The sequence below is a fragment of the Eublepharis macularius genome, chromosome 2 (assembly GCF_028583425.1).
Source record: "Eublepharis macularius isolate TG4126 chromosome 2, MPM_Emac_v1.0, whole genome shotgun sequence".
NCBI classification, from domain to species: domain Eukaryota; kingdom Metazoa; phylum Chordata; class Lepidosauria; order Squamata; family Eublepharidae; genus Eublepharis; species Eublepharis macularius.
Genome location: NC_072791.1, coordinates 157,151,700 through 157,159,834, shown reverse-complemented (window position 1 = coordinate 157,159,834; position 8,135 = coordinate 157,151,700). Strand labels below are relative to the sequence as shown.

Here is an 8,135-nt window from a genome sequence, read left to right as displayed (position 1 = left end):
ATGTAATGGCACATAGTTTCTTCCACACTTCCAATAAACTATCACACTGCAGTTTTCTACATTTTGCTTTATGTTTTGTAGTTGATGCACACACATTTATTCAGCATGTTTTCCTTTGTTATTCTCTCTTTCCTATTAAATTGGATCCCTCTGACACAGCTTCTCCTGATCTGCTCTGTTAATGTGTGTATATGTTCTCCCTCCTTTGCTTTTGTCATTTCCACATATGTGAAGGATTGTTTTATGTGCATCTTGGATATCTTTCATTCCTCAGTTATTCCTAATCTATAGTACAATGTTTACATATTGTTATATGTGTTTAGGTCCATGAGTTATTTCTTTGAATGGTGCAAGTTTGCACAAGTGACTTTTAGTCTCCCCTTCCCCCAGCAGACCTTTGCACTTTCCCAGAAAAGTAGCTGCTGTGGTCAAGGGCCTTTCCAGAAGCAAGAAGAGGGAAATGGCAGGAAGCACTGTCCCTCCAACTCGAGCAAGTTCTAAGCTTTGCTCATTCCTCCTACCTAATGAAAGTTGGGTTTTAACATGCTTTAAAAAGAGGTAGCAAGCTGTGTTGTTTGACCAGTATGTTCTGTACGCCAGTGTTTCCCAACCTGTAGGTCAGGAGGCCCCAAAAGTGAGCCACGAAGCCTCAGAAAGTTGGTCACAGGCCAGCCATCCCTCATGGTGGCTCCTGTCTTTTGTACCCTTCTCTCTCTCTCCTCTTTTCCCCTTCCAGCTTCTCACATTCTTGCCTCTCCCTCCTCCTTTGTGACAATAATGGAAAAAAGTTGTCTGGTGACGAGTAACTTTATGATAGTAGGTAGAAGAAGAAGAGAGTTTTTTAATATACAACTGCAGCCCCCCTATCATGGGCCGGCCAGGACTCAGTGATAGCAAGGATTCCTCAGGAGAAGAGCCCCATGCAGCCAGTTCCAAAGCTGCAGACACTGGTAAGCAGGAGGAGAAGCTGCCAGCTGATCAGAGTTCACTGCCAGCAGCTGGGGTAGAGCCACCAACACCCCCCAGCCCTGATGCAACAGGTGAAGCCCAGCCAGTTGTTTCCAACCCTCCAGGATTGCCCACACCCTTAGAGCATTGTAGACGGAGGCAAAGAGTGGAGCTCAGGAGAGAGGGCACAGTTCATGCCTCCTGGCCCAATGCTGGCTGCTTGCTGATGGCACTGAGGAGTAGCTGCAGGATAACTCCCAAGCTGCTGGCCTCAAACAGCACATGGCTATAAAACAGTCAAGGGGAACTGCCAGGTGTGGAAGCAACTAGTCAGAAACCCACTGGTGCTGTGATTACTACCTTGGACCCTGCCTCGTTTCTTGTGACTCTCTGGACCATTCCTTGACTCTGCCTATGTCATGCCCTTGGACCTGCTGGTGACTCACCTTTGAACCTCCTGACCTTACTATTCAGACCACCCCTCGAACCAGACCACTGACAGCTCTTGACTCTGTGCCCTGCCCTTGAAACAGAGCTTGTCCATGGTGCTAGGGCTGGCACCTGGGCCTGCTTTGCTCCACTCTCTGAGAGCCTGGCCCGTAATGCCCTGGCCCGACCCATGACACCTCCCTCCAGAACAGGTGCACAGTGGGGTAGCCCTAGCTGAGTGTGCTTGTTGACTGGACATGTCACCTGAGGAAAATACAGGAGGAAGCTGGCCACCCGACTGCCCCCTCCACACCTCTCTGATCATAAGGCTGCTGAGTGCCACCTGCCTGCCTCCCCTTGCCCCTATGTTGAAAACATATGCAGAGAGGGGAAGGCTTGGATTCAGCTTTGGTGAGCAGTTCTTTGCAAAGGGGTCAGGGAAATGGAGGATAGGGCAGACACAGTGGGCTTTTGTGGGCACAAAGTACTGGAGGTGTCCAGTCCTCCCCCACCCTAGCTCCTTCCATTTTGGAAAGTTCTCTGAAGCCGTTGCTGTCATCGTTTACAGGACCCTGTGCAGGATCTGTAAGCTGGGCAGAATTTGTGCTTTTGGGTGCTTTCACAATGCACTCACTCCCCCCTTCCAGGATGGTTAAGTGCTCATGAATCACTCTGCGCTATTCCCTTTGACCCTGCTTTTCAAAAGAAAGAAATATAAGGCAGCTCATATAATACAAAATCTGTTCATTCTTGTACATGGTGAGGATTGCCAAGTGACACCCCTGGGCACAGTGAAGAGACCTGGCAGTCTCTTGCGCCTTGAACATGTTTGGTGAGTATAGTTAACAGCAGGGAAACAGTGGCAAGGCACACCAGCCAGGTTGCCCGTCTTCCTCCTATGAAAGGAGGTGAGAGCAGGAGGAAAGCAAGCCCTCAAGACTAGTGCTGAGTGACGCACAGCATGCCTGTTCTGGAGGGGGACTCGCGGCTCTGTTAAAAAACTACAAATCAATTAAAAATGGAGTCAGCAGACATGGGTTTAAAGCTAGGGAACCCTGGAAACCAGGCTCTGAAACATACAAAGTCTCCTAAGAAAAGATTACTTCCACCCTACCTCTCTGAAGGCACAAATCCTATGTCAAACTATTTACTATTTTAGTCTGCTTACACTCAAAGCCAGGTTTTGAAACAGCATCCATCCTGAAATACTCTCTGAAGGCTCAGTCAATATCTGTCAAAAACTGAGAGTGAAACAAATTGTTCATGTTATGTATTGAGCTAGCTTCAAGGAGAACTAGGCTCCTAAGGTAACCAATCCTAGCAGGAATTGGGATGTCAGCAACCAATCGTTATTCCTTGGACAGGAGCCAATTGCAATCAAGTAAACAGGATGTCTTTTGTTGTATGCATGCAAATGAAGGATCCTAAAGCCCACGTTCTTATTGGGTTGTTATGGATATGGGGTGGAGTTGGGAGTGTATATATTGTGGCCCTTTCGGGGCCAGTTGTTCTTCTCTTGTACAATAAACTATACTATGAGCTGAAGTCATTGCCTGGCTGAATCACTTGCGGGGCCTACCCCAGTACTTAATACTGGCGACGAGGATGGGATGCAGCACGGGTATGCAGCCCCGCAAGAGGAGTGCCCAGAGCGAAATCACTACATGCGGGTAAGCAGCCCCGCGCCACAGAGCTGAATCACGCCCAGCAAGGAATTGTCGCCTTGTCCAGCCGCACTCGCTCGCCCCTCCGCCAGCGCAAGGGGACAATGGCTACCGCGGGCCACTTTGGGCCTTTTGACTCAACCTCCGAGGACTGGGAGTCCTACATTGCGAGGTTCGAATTCTACCTTGAAGCAAATAAGCTGAAAGACGCTGAGCTGCAAAGGGCCACGTTCTTCAGCGTCTGTGGGAAAACCACGTTCGAGATCGCCCGGGCGCTCGTAGCGCCAGCACAGCTCCAGGCGTTGGCGTTCAGCGAGATCAAAGACAAGCTCCGAGACCACTTCTCACCGCAGCCGTCGGAAGTTGCCAGCCGTCACGTTTTCCACAAGCGAGACCAAGCACATGGCGAGTCCGTTAGCAATTTTGTTACCGCCTTACGGAAAGCAGCAAGGAAATGCAACTTCCCAGACCTCGAGAATACTCTGCGAGACAGACTGGTGTGCGGTCTGCGGGACGAGAAGCTGCAGCGGCGCCTGTTTGCAAAGAAGACGCTCACGTTTAAAGAGGCCCTGGAGGAAGCCCTCGCAGCGGAGACGGCCGAGCGGTCCACCAAGGAGGTGCGGCAGTCGCGCAGCCCGACCTTGGCCAAACGAGCAGAACCCATTCACCACGAGGGCCTCGCGAGCGACACCGAGGAGGATGACGAAGTCAACCGGACGCAAGCCACCAGATCCCGGCGCTCCGAGCAGCAGCAGTACAGGGGGCCTCCATGTGCCAGTTGTGGGGGGACCCATGAGAGGCGGTACTGCGCATTCAGAGATGCAGAATGCCGAGCATGCAGGAGGAAGGGCCACATCGCACGCGCCTGCAGGACAGCCAGGAAGGGAAGCTCCCCACCGCCGAGGCGACCAGCAGAGAAGGGGCTGCGCCGGTCCAACGAGTGCAATGCCATAGAGGAGCACGCAGTCAGGACTCTCGTCCTGAGCACGAAGGCGACAGTACAGCCAAAGATACGCGTCACAGTGCAGATCGAGGGAACGCCATGCGAGATGGAAGTGGACTCCGGGTCAGCACTATCCATCATCTCGAAGGACCTCTTTGACCGAGTGTGCACCGGCGGGAGGAGCAAGCGCCTAGAGCCAAGCGACCTGATCCTGACGGACTTCCAGGGACGACGGGTTCCAGTGGCAGGAGTTGGCCTAGTCAAGGTCAGCTACAAGCAGTTCCAGGGCCCCCTCCGTGTGGTTGTAGTCAAGGGGCGCCTCACCAGTTTGCTGGGGCTTGATTGGTTCGAGGCGTTGGGCATCCACGTCACCGGGGTCCAACAAGTCAGCCAATCAGGCATCCGGGCAGTCTGCGAAGAATTTCCCGGCGTGTTCGATGGGTCCCTCGGCTGCTACAAGGGCCCGCCCGTCTCATTCAACCTGAATCCAGCTGCAGCGCCAGTCCGCCTCAAGGCACGCCGGGTCCCCTTCGCCCTCAAGCCGCGCATAGATGAGGAGTTGGACCGCCTGATCACACAGGGAGTTCTCGAGCCCGTGTCGCATGCCTGCTGGGAGACACCAATCGTCACGCCCATCAAGGCCAACGGGGACGTGCGAATCTGCGCGGACTACAAGTGCACTATCAACAAAGCACTGCAACAACACGCGTACCCCGTGCCGGTTGTCAGCCACCTTCTGGCATCCTTAGCGGGGGGACGCATATTTGCAAAGATCGACCTGGCACAAGCATACCAGCAACTGCCAGTGGATGAAGCTACCGCGGAGGCGCAAACCATCATGACCCACCGCGGAGCGTTCAAGGTCAAGAGACTCCAATTTGGGGTGAGCGTAGCCCCAGGCATCTTCCAGGGACTCATGGAGGGGTTGCTGCGGGGAATCCCAGGCATCATTCCGTACTTTGATGACGTCCTGATCGCGGGATCCACCCCCTCCGAGCTCTCCGACAGGCTCCGGGAAGTGCTGCGCCGCCTCCAAGACGCGGGACTCAAGGTAAAGAAGGAGAAGTGCCAGTTCGGTGTGCACAGAGTAGAGTTCCTAGGATTCCTCATCGATGCAGACGGAATCCACCCAACGGATAGCAAGGTGCAAGCCATCTCCCAAGCTCCGCCACCTTGCTCCAAGAAGGAGCTCCAAGCCTTCTTGGGGCTACTGAACTTTTACCACGCCTTCCTACCGCACAAGGCGTCGCTGGCGGAACCCTTGCACCGCCTACTGGAAAAAAACGCCAAGTGGACGTGGGACCGCAGGCACGCCCGTGCGTTTACAGCGGTCAAGGAGCTCCTGTCATCCGAGGCAGTGCTGACGCATTTCGACGAAAGCAAGCCGCTCATCCTTGCCAGCGATGCTTCTCCGTATGGGATCGGCGCTGTGCTGAGCCACCGGATGCCAGATGGCCGGGAGGCGCCGATCGCCTACTTCTCAAGATCCCTGTCACGAGCTGAGCGAAACTACGCACAGATCGACAAGGAGGCCCTGGCACTGGTAGCAGGAGTCAAGAAGTTCCACTACTACGTCTACGGGCGGCGGTTTGAGATAACCACAGACCACAAGCCGCTACTCGGCCTATTAGCGGTGGACCGGCAAACGCCGCAAGTAATGTCGCCCCGGATGCTGCGCTGGTCGGTGTTCCTGTCTGCCTATGACTACCAGCTGTCCTACAGGCCGGGGAAGGCCATTGGGCATGCCGATGCCCTCAGCCGCCTGCCATTGCCAGAGCCTGCCGACGACCCCTCACCGGCCCACGGGGTCATGCAGATCGAGGACTTGCCACAGCCCCCCCTTGTGGCTTCGGACATAGCGGCACACTCTGCCAAGGACCCCACTCTCTCCCGGGTCCTCAACTGGGTGTGGAGGGGGTGGCCAGCGGGGGGAGCTGAACCTGAGCTCCAACCATTTCACTCCCGCCAGCTTGAGCTATCAGTGCACAAAGGGTGTCTACTCTGGGGGAGCAGGGTCGTCGTTCCCCCCCAAGCTGCGACAGCGGGTGCTAGAGGCGCTGCACGTGGGGCACCCAGGGATAGTAAAGATGAAGGCGCTGGCCCGCAGCTACGTGTGGTGGCCGGGAATAGACAGGGAGGTGGAAGGATGGGTCCGGGCTTGCCAGCCTTGCCAAGAAGCCCGGCCCGAAATGCCGCAAGCTCCGGTGCGAGCCTGGGAGACAACGCGAACGCCATGGTCGCGGCTCCACATAGACTTTGCGGGCCCCTTCCAAGGACACACTTTCCTAGTCGTTGTGGACTCATACTCCAAGTGGCTGGAGGTAGTCCCGGTATCAGCCATGACGTCGGGAGTTGTCATCCGCGCCCTTCGGCGCCTAATTGCAACACACGGGCTGCCGGACACCATCGTGTCGGACAACGCCGCCCAGTTCACGTCGCGGGAATTTCAAACGTTCCTGGAGAACAATGCCATCCGGCACGTCACATCGGCGCCGTTCCATCCCTCCACGAACGGGCAAGCGGAGCGCATGGTGAGGTCAACGAAGGAGTCACTGCACAAGCTCGGCCGGGGGGATTTTAGCCAGCGTCTGGTGGACCTCTTGCTGCGTCAACACATCACCCCCCATGCCACGACGGGCCGGAGCCCAGCAGAGCTGCTAATGGGGCGGAGGTTGACCACACTACTGGATCGGCTGCACCCAGACTTCGCACCCGACGCCAAAGGAGAGACGGAGGCGCCGGACCCGCCCCGAGCGTTCCAGCCAGGCGACCAAGTGTATGCCCGGAACTATGGGGCCGGGCCAGTCTGGATACCGGCAACCATCTCCAGGACTACTGGACCTGTCTCCTACGAAGTAGCCGACTCCGAGGGCAAGATCTACCGCCGGCACATCGACCAGCTGCGGAAACGATGGCCACCGCGAGAGCCGGAACGGGACGGTAACTTGCCCCCTTGTGTCACAGAGACTAGAGAGGTAGCTGGCGCGGCAACCGGGAGCCACCCGGGCGGGCCGGGGGGAAGCCACGACCCGCTACCAATGACACACGGCGCTGCAGGCGCCGCCGAGACAACCCCCTCCATTCCTGCTGGGGAACCGGCAACCGATAGCGAGGGACCGACCGCGGGGAGCCAGAACACAGAGGGGTTGCGCAGGTCCCAACGGGTGCGCCAACCACCGGCCTTTCTGGGGGACTATGTTTGGAGCGGGGCGCCCCAAGCTTAGGGGGGAGGGGTGTTATGTATTGAGCTAGCTTCAAGGAGAACTAGGCTCCTAAGGTAACCAATCCTAGCAGGAATTGGGATGTCAGCAACCAATCGTTATTCCTTGGACAGGAGCCAATTGCAATCAAGTAAACAGGATGTCTTTTGTTGTGTGCATGCAAATGAAGGATCCTAAAGCCCACGTTCTTATTGGGTTGTTATGGATATGGGGTGGAGTTGGGAGTGTATATATTGTGGCCCTTTCGGGGCCAGTTGTTCTTCTCTTGTACAATAAACTATACTATGAGCTGAAGTCATTGCCTGGCTGAATCACTTGCGGGGCCTACCCCAGTACTTAATAGTTCACACTCCCTCCTGTCTGGCTCCTTCAGCCATCCGTTGACCCTGAGTAGCTGTTACCAACTCTGAACACGCACACCACCCACATGTGTGCGCGTGTGTGCGCACACACACATAAAGAGAGAATGAGAGAGACAGAGAGAGAGACAGAGAGAAATACATAGAGCAACCAGCAGGAGGGCTGGAGGTGGGAACATAGGGTGACGTGTCAGTGGTGCTGCTATGCCACTTCTGGAAAAACCCAGAAATGACATAGGGAAGCTCTAAACCATAGAATTTCCAGTGATTCCTAGAGCTATCCTACATCACTTATGTTTTTTCCCCAGAAGTGATACAATGTTGCTGATGATGTTGCTGTTTTTAAAAAATTGCTCAGAGTGATGGTGGGCAAAGATCATTGCCTGTAGGAGATCTCCTACCTAGCAGGAGCCCTAGGAATACAGGAGATTGGTGACTGACAAAAAGGGGCAGGAGTCAGGAACTTTGACCATCCCCCCCACCCCAATCAGTTCTATGAACTTGCTCGGTTCATGGAAGCTTCGGACCCAACCCTATGGTGTTTACTCTCCAATCAACAGCATAGTTTAAA

The 8,135-nt window shown here is 55.0% G+C and overlaps 1 pseudogene; it reads left to right on the top strand.

The window, feature by feature from the left end:
• The first annotated feature begins 3,145 nt into the window (after window positions 1-3,145).
• On the top strand, window positions 3,146-7,208 carry LOC129323557 (uncharacterized protein K02A2.6-like; annotated as a pseudogene).
• Window positions 7,209-8,135: the final 927 nt, after the last annotated feature.